Source organism: Balaenoptera ricei, chromosome 18, assembly GCF_028023285.1.
Source record: "Balaenoptera ricei isolate mBalRic1 chromosome 18, mBalRic1.hap2, whole genome shotgun sequence".
NCBI lineage: Eukaryota > Metazoa > Chordata > Mammalia > Artiodactyla > Balaenopteridae > Balaenoptera > Balaenoptera ricei.
Window position 1 is genome coordinate 25739822 of NC_082656.1, and position 8609 is coordinate 25748430.

The 8609-nt window shown below is 46.0% G+C and overlaps 1 pseudogene; it reads left to right on the top strand.

Moving 5' to 3' along the window:
* The first annotated feature begins 4665 nt into the window (after window positions 1-4665).
* Window positions 4666-7907, top strand: LOC132352747 (cell division control protein 42 homolog; annotated as a pseudogene).
* Window positions 7908-8609: the final 702 nt, after the last annotated feature.

Consider the following 8609-nt stretch of genomic DNA (forward strand, 5'->3'; position numbering starts at 1 on the left):
GGAGCGCTCTCCCGGGGGCACGCTTCCGTCTCATCTCGTAGGAAACACTGGGTGAATCCGCAGGGCTACACCAAATGGGGTCAGCTGGAAACAAGGTAGGAGGGCAGGGCTCACAGCAACCAGTGCAGGGGTCATGCTGTGGCACGGCGCTCCTGCTGGTGAGGGCGGCCAATGAGAGCGCCCAGCCAGGGACTGCATCCACCCACGCATCCGAGCTAGTTGCTCCCCATCTGGCCAGAGAGCACACTCAGCAGCTCTATCCGGTTCTGGTACACAACCAGCAGTCCGGCCAGGCCGCGGAGCTCGTTCTACCGCCCCAAGGGCACCGGGAACCAAGCTAGCAGCCTTGCCCAAACGCAGAGCGCGCTGTCTCTCCCCACCCATCCGGAGGAGCCCGTGTAAGGCGCCTGCACAGTAAGCCTGCCCATCTGTAGAGCCTAGCCTTCAGCCCCGCGTGCATTGCAGCCTACGGCCCCGCCTGCTTGTTGAGTGTAGCCTGCAGCCGAACCTGGACAGAAAGCCCCGTTAGTTCCCCTGCCCAGCTGTGGAGCAGAGCCTACAGACTCCCCACCAGGGGGCCCAGAGAGTAACATTGTCTGACTGCAGAACAGAGCCCGCCCCCCAACATTAGAGCACAGGCAACAGCCCTGGCCAGTAGAGACCCCATAGCGAGCCCTGCTTGCCTTGGGGTGCTACCAGCTGACACATGCAGAACCCCAGACTGGGCTGTCTGGCGAAGGGTTTCTCTGCCAAAGTAAATCCGTAGGCTCTGGAAGACGAGAGCTCTTCCTCAAGTATGCAGATAGCAATGCAAGGATTCAAGAATCACAAGTAATCAGGTAAACAAGACACCATCAAAGGAAACTAATAAAGCTCCACTAACCCTAAAATATTTAGAGTTATGAATTGAATAACAAAGAATTCAGAATAAACTCTTAAAGAAATTCAGTAAATTAGGGGAAAAAACACAGAGATAACTAAACAAAAATAGGAAAACAGTACATGAACAAAATGAGAAGTTCAGCAAAGAAATAGAAATCATTAAAAAAAAAAAAATCAGAAATCCTGGAACTCAAGAATGCAATGACTGCACTGAAATATTCAATAGAGAGTTTCAACAGTCAGATGAAAGAATCAGTGAACTTGAAGATAAGTCTTCTGAAATTTTCCAGTCAGAGGATCAAGAAGAAAAAAAGAAAAAGAGTGAAGAAAGCATACGGGACTTATGCAATACCATCAGAGGAAGCATCATTGACATTATGGGAATTCCAGAAAGAGAAGAGAGAGAGAAAAAGGGAAAATAAAATTAGTATAAGTATCTCTTCTGACCACAACAATATGAAACTAGAAATCAATAACAGGAGGTAAATTGGAAAATTCACAAATATGTGGAAATGAAACAATACACTCCTGAACAAATATGGGTCAAAGAAGAAATCAAAAGGAAAATTCAAAAAGTTTTAAAGACAAACAAAAATAGATATGCAACACACCAAAACATATGGGATGAAGTGAAGTAGTTCTTTTTTTTTTTGGCTGTGGCACGTGGCTTGCAGAATCTCAGTTCACCGACCAGGGATTGAACCTGGGCCACGGCAACGTGCCGAATCCTAATCACTAAATCACCAGGGAACTTCTGAAAGTAGTTCTAACGGGGAGGTTTATAGTGATAAATGTCTAAATTAAGAAAAAAAGAACTATCTCACATAAACAACCTAAAGTTGAACTATACCTCAAGGAACTAAAAAAAGAACAAACTAAACTGAAAGGTATGAGAAGAAAGGAAATAAGCAAGATTAGAATAGAAATAAATGATAGAAACTAGAAAAACAGACACCATACTCAAGTGGCAGTTATCCCTGGGATGCAAGGTTGACTTAACATACACAAATCAATAAATGTGATACAGCACATTAACAAAATGAAGGATTAAAATCATATGATCATCTCAATCAATACAGAAAAATATTTGATAAAATTCAAATGACCCGATTAAACAATGGGCAAGGACCTGAATAGACATTTTTCCAAAGAAGACATACAAATGGCCAACAGGTATACAAAAAGGTGTTCAACAGCACTAATCATCAGGGAAATGCAGATCAAAATCACAATTAGCTATCACCTCACACCTGTTGGAATGTCATTTAGAAAATGAGAGATAAGTGTTGACGAGGATGTGGAGAAAAAGAGAACCCTTGAGCACTGTTGTTTGGAATTTAAATTGGTAGGGCTAATATGGAAAATTGTATGGAGGTTCCTCTAAAAGTTAAAAATAGAGCTACCATGTGATCCAGAAATCCCACTTCTGGGTACATATCCAAAGGAAATCAAGTCAGTATTTTGAAGAGATATCTGCACTCCTATGTTCACTGCAGCATTATTCACAATAGCTAAGAAACGGAAATAACCTAAATGTCCATCGATGGATGAATAGATAAAGAAAATGCGGCATATATAGAGAGAATGGAATATTAGCCACGAAAAAGAAGGAAATCCTGCCATCTGCAACAACATGGATGAACCTGGAGGACATTCTGCTAAGTGAAATAAGCCAGACACAGAAAGACAAATACTGTATGATCTCACATATATATGGAATGTAAAAATCTCAAACTCATAAAACCAGAGAGTAGTATAATGGTGGTTGCCAGTGGCTGAGGGTGGAGAAAATAGGGAGGGATTGGTGAAATGGTACAAAATTTCAGTCGTAAAATGAATAAGCTCTGGGGATCTGATTACAGCATGGTGACTGTAGTTAATAGTAATGTATTGTATACTTGAAATCTGCTAAGAATAATCTTAAGTGTCCTTACCATAAAAAATGTAAAAAGGTAACTATGTGAAGTGTTGGATGTATTAACTCACTTGATTGTGGTAATCATTACACAAAATATATTAAATCATCATGTTATACACCTTAAAAATCATGTTGTATGACCTTAGCATATATATAATTTTTATTTGTCAATCATACCTCAATAAAGCTGGGGGTGGGGGAGAAGTGTGTTGTTTAATCTTCATGCATTTTGAGATTTTCCTGTTATTGATTTCTAGTAATTCCACTGTGGTGTGAGAGCATATTTTATATGATTTCTTTTTTTTTTTTTTTCTGGTCATGCTTCGCGGCTTGCAGGATCTTAGTTCCCCGACCAGGGATGGAACCCGGACCCCCAGCAGTGGTGTCTGACATTAAGTTGGAGAAATTCTAGGTCATTATTGTTTCACTTTTTTTAAAATTTCTTTCTCTCTCCTTTCCTTCTAGTATTCCCCCTGTGTGTAGGTGACACCTTTTGTAGTTGTCCCACAGTCCTTGGAGATTCTGTTCCAGTTTTTTTTTCCTAGTCTTTGTTCTCTTTGCTTTTTATTTTTATTTATTTACTAATTAATAGATTTATTTATTTTTATTTACTTATCTTTGGCTGCGTTGGGTCTTCGTTGCTGCACGCGGGCTTTCTCTGGTTGCGGTGAGCGGGGGCTACTCTTCGTCGTGGTGCCCGGGCTTTTCATTGTGGTGGCTTCTCTTGTTGTGGAGCATGGGCTCTAGGCACGCGGGCTCCAGTAGTTGTGGCATGCAGGCTCAGTAGTTGTGGCTCGAGGGCTCTAGAGCACAAGCTCAGTAGTTGTAGCACACGGGCTTAGTTGCTCCATGGCATGTGGGATCCTCCCAGACCAGGGATCGAACCCGTGTCCCCTGCATTGTCAGGCGGATTCTTAACCACTGCACCACCAGGGAAGTCCCTCTTCGCTTTTTAGTTTTTGGTTTTGCTTGATATATCCTCAAGCTCAGTGATTCTTTCCTCAGCTGTGTCCAGTCTACTAACAAGCCCATAAAGGCCTTCTGCATTTCTCTTACGGTGTTTTGGACCTCTATCATTTCATTCCTCTGTTTCTTCATTTTGCTTGACGCTCTGTGTTGGTTTCTATGCACTGGATGAAACAGTTACCTCTCCCAGGCTTGCAGCATTGGCCTTGTGTAGGAGATGAGCTTTATTGTTCTATCCGTCCTAGCTCTTCATTCTCTCAAACCTTTGTAAGCCAAGCAGTCTATTTTACCTTTAACGGCTCCCCGTCATTGAGGCTGTACCAAGACCAGTCAGTGCCAAAGGAGAGGAGTCAGGCTGATTGGAAGCCAGACCCTCAGGCAGCAGCTTTTACAGGATGCAAACATACACAGTCCCAGTGGGGCGGCAAGCATAAGCCCCACTGGCTACCAGAGCCAGGGAACCTGGAGGCGCCCTCGGGGTAGCAGTCACAAACATCAGGGCTCCAGACAAGTGTATTAGTTCCTTTCTAGGAGATACCGGTGAGCTGTGGCGAGGCAGAGGGACAGTATAAGATGGCGTCCCCTGGCCTTTATTCCTTGAGCCCCTCCGTAGCCACTAGATGCATGCCAGATGTAAAGCCTGCTCCTAAGCCAAAGCTTCAGGACAAGCGCGTAGGCCTCTTTCACAGAAAGCCCGGGGGTGTGTTTCAGTCAGCTGTTTGGGCAGTGCCCTGGGGTGGTAGCCTGCCAAGAACTGTCTATGGGATTGTTGCAGTCCTGTGCATATGCAGGAGTGCAAGGCCCCCGGCCACCAGAGCCAAGGAATCAAGCTGCCAAAACCAGGGCACCAGATGTAAACACTGGGGCACCAGATACGTATAAGAGCTCCTCTCCGAGAGATGCCGGCACACTGGAGCAGGGCAGAGGTAAAGCGTGACGATAGCATCGTCCTCCGAGGTCTCAGGGAAGGTCTAAGGTCAGCCTTAGATGTGTCATTAATCAGAAGCCTGCCCCTCAGGCTGTGGCTATAATGATAAGCCTATAGGCCTCTCCCACTTTCTGTGGGAAAGACAGACCTCCTGGGTCTGTTGCCTCCTGCCGTGCCCCAGGGGTGGTAGGAGTTTATAAACTCTTTCCCCTTGGTTCCAGTTGTAGGACTCCTGGAGCATAAACCCCACTGGCCAGCAGAACCAGGTGATACAGAGGTGTCTCCTGGCAGCAGCCACAAAAGCCAGGGCACCAGACAAGGGTATAAGCTCTTTATGGGAAGATACCAGTGAGCTGGAGCAAGACAGAGGGAGAAGGCAAAGATTGCATCCATGGGTCTCCATTCCCTGAGAGCACCTCCATAGGCCCGCATAAGTGAGCCAAAGCAGAAGCCTGTCCCTTAGGGCAAAGGTCCTGAAGAAGGAAACAGGGGGACTTCCCTGCTGGAGCAGCGGTTAAGAATCCGCCTGCCAATGCAGGGGACACGGGTTTGATCCCTGATCCGGGAAGATCCCATATGCCGCAGAGCAACTAAGCCCATGTGCCACAACTACTGAGCCTGCACTCTAGAGGCCACGAGCCACAACTACTGAGCCCGTGTGCTACAACTACTGAAGCCCGTGCACCACAACTACTGAAGCCCATGCGCCTAAAGCCCGTGCTCCGCGAAAGAGAAGCCACCGCAGTGAGAAGCCCGCGCACCGCAACAAACAGTAGCCCCCGCTCGCCGCAACTAGAGAAAGCCTGCACGCAGCAACGAAGACCCAACGCAGCCAAAAATAAATAAATAAGTAAATAAATTTTTTTTAAAAAGAAGGAAACAGACCTCTTTCTCAGAAAGCCTGGGGAAGCATTTCAGCCCACTATCTGTGCAGTGCCCTGGGGTGGTACCCCGCCAAGAACTGTCTCTCTGTGGGACCCAGGAGCGCAAGCCCCTCTGGCTTCCAGGGCCAGGTTATCAAGGGGCATCCCCTGGGTGGCAGCTGTAGAAACCAGGTCACCAGACATACAAACTGGGGCACTGGACATGTGTAGAAGTTCCTCCCCTTTGGGAGATATTGGTGCTCTGGAGAGCAGCAGAGAGGGTGGTGATGCACCCACTGGCTGGAGCAAGGTGGGGGAAGGTAGTGCAAAGATGGTACCCACCAAAAAGAGAAGAAAGGGAAAAAAAGCAAAAAAAAAAAAAGGAAGGAAAGAAGGAAGGAAGGGAGAAAGAGAAAGAAAGAAAAGAAAGAAAAATAAAAGAAATGAAATTTAAAAAGAGGGAGAGCAGGAAGATTGCACCTGCCAGCCTCCATCCCCAGAAGAGTTTCCCAGCAGGCCACTGCCCCTCAGACCAACACTGTCAAAAGTAGCAAGTGAGTCCTTTTTCACAGAAAGCCTGGGCACTTTTCAAAGGGCTGCTTCTTTGCTGGGCCCTGGCACCCATGGGTCTGTGCACCAGCCCTCAGTTTGCTACAGCCCATGAGCCTCCCGGGTGCAGGCTCCGCTGGTCTTCTAAGCCAGATATTTGGGGGCTTGTCTCTTGGGGGCAGGTCTTAAAGGTTGGGGTGCCCAATATGGGGTATAGACTCTTCACTCCTCAGTGAGACGATCCGGGTTTTGAGTTCCCTCCTGTTGCAGATCCCTGCACTAGGGGTGGGGGAATTTATGGAGAGATTCTGCCTCAGCCTTTCCCACCTGCTTCCATGTGGCTTCCCTCTCGTTTACCAGGTGTGAAGGGCTGCTCTGCCAGTTTTTAGCTTTCTTTCAGAGGAAACTGTTCCACATAAATTCGGTGTGTCCATGGGAGGAGGTGAGTTCAGGATTTTCCTACGTCACCGTCTTGAACCAGAACCTCTGTCATTTCTTTTTGGTTTTTTTCTTAGGATTTCCATCTCTCTGCTTACATTGCCCCTCAGTTCCTGCATCCTGTCTATTTCATCCTTAGAACCCTTAGCATATTATTTATAGTTATTTTCAATTCCTGGTCTGATAATTCCAACATTCCTGCCATGTCTGGTTCTGATGCTTGCTCTGTCTCTTCAAATTGTGGTTTTGTGGGCGGTGGAGCTGAGGTCAGCATCAAATTTGAAATATTTAAAGTGGATACAGAACTGTTTCAGCAACGCAGACAATTAAGTGTGTTGTCAGCGATGGTGCTGTTGGTAAAACATGTCTCCTGATAACCTACACAACAAACAAGTTTCCATCTGAGTATGTACCGACTGTTGTTGTTTTTTTTATTTTAATTTTTTTGCCACACCACACACAGTATGCAGGGATCTTAGTTCCCCAGCCAGGGATGGAACCCATGGCCCCTGCAGTGGAAGCGTGGAGTCTTAACTACTGGACCGCCAGGGAAGTCCCTGTGTGGACTGTTTTTGACAACTATGCAGTCACAGTTACGATTGGTGGAGAGCCATATACTCTTGGACTTTTTGATACTGCAGGGCAAGAGGATTATGACAGATTATGAGTTATCCACAAACAGGTGTATTTCTAGTCTGTTTTTCAGTGGTCTCTCCATCCTCATTCAAAATGTGAAAGAAAAGTGGATGCCTGAGATAACTTACCACTGTCCAAAGACTCCTTTCATGCTTACTGGGACCCAGATTGATCTCAGAGATGACCCCTTCACTATTGAGAAACTTGCCAGGAATAAACAGAATCCCATCACTCCAGAGGCTGCTGAAAAACTGGCCGGTGACCTGAAGACGGTCAAATCTGTGGAGTGTTCTGCACTCACACAGAAAGGCCTAAAGAATGTATTTAGGGCTTCCCTGGTGGCGCAGTGGTTGAGAATCTGCCTGCCAATGCACGGGACACGGGTTCGAGCCCTGGTCTGGGAAGATCCCACATGCCACGGAGCAACTAGGCCCGTGAGCCACAGCTACTGAGCCTGCGCGTCTGGAGCCTGTGCTCCGCAACAAGAGAGGCCGCGATAGTGAGAGGCCCGCACACCGCAATGAAGAGTGGCCCCCGCTTGCCGCGACTACAGAAAGCCCTCGCACAGAAACGAAGACCCAACACAGCCAAAAATAAATAAATAAATAAATAAATAATAAAAATAAAGGAATTCCTTTAAAAAAAAAAAAAGAATGTATTTAACAAAGGAATATTGGCTGCCCTGGAGCCTCCAGAACTGAAGAGCCGCAGGTGTGTGCTGCTGTGAACGTCTCTCCAGAGGCCTTTCTTCACAGCTGGTGTCGGCATCATAGGAAAAGCAATGTTTCAATCAAACAATCTTAAAAATTAAGATTCGTTTTTGCAATAATGACAAATGCCCTGCACCTACCCACATTCACTCCTGTGAGACAAGGCCCATAAGTATGGACCCCTTCCCCCTCTCAGTACTAGTTAATTTTGAGTAATTGTGTATTGTCGGAAAAAATGATCAGTACTAGCTTTTGTCATTTCAAAAAAATTTTTTTGTTGTTTTTTTTTTTGTTTAAAAGCAAGGCATGCTTGTGGTGAGTCTGTAACAGACTAATTTGGGTTGTTCAAACAGTTCCCGGTTTCCACTCTGGAGAGCAATCTGGGATATCTAGCTTTTTTTTATTTTCTTTTTTTGGGGGGGTGGGGCAGGGAGGTGTGTGTGGGATTTGTTTTTATTTAGTCATGTTTTTTTAATTCATTAACCATTGGACAGCCCTTAAGGGGAGGAGGACGGATTGATTCCTCATTCTACTTCCTAGATCTAGTTTAGAAAACACGTTCCCCACCTGGTGCTCTCAGGAAGGAGTATAGTAAACGCCTCATTTAACAATATACTCCTTTTTGGGAATTCCCTGGCGGCCCAGTGTTTAGGACTCGGTGCTTTCACTGCTGTGGGCCTGGGTTTGATCCCTAGTCGGTGGAACTAAGATCCCGCCAG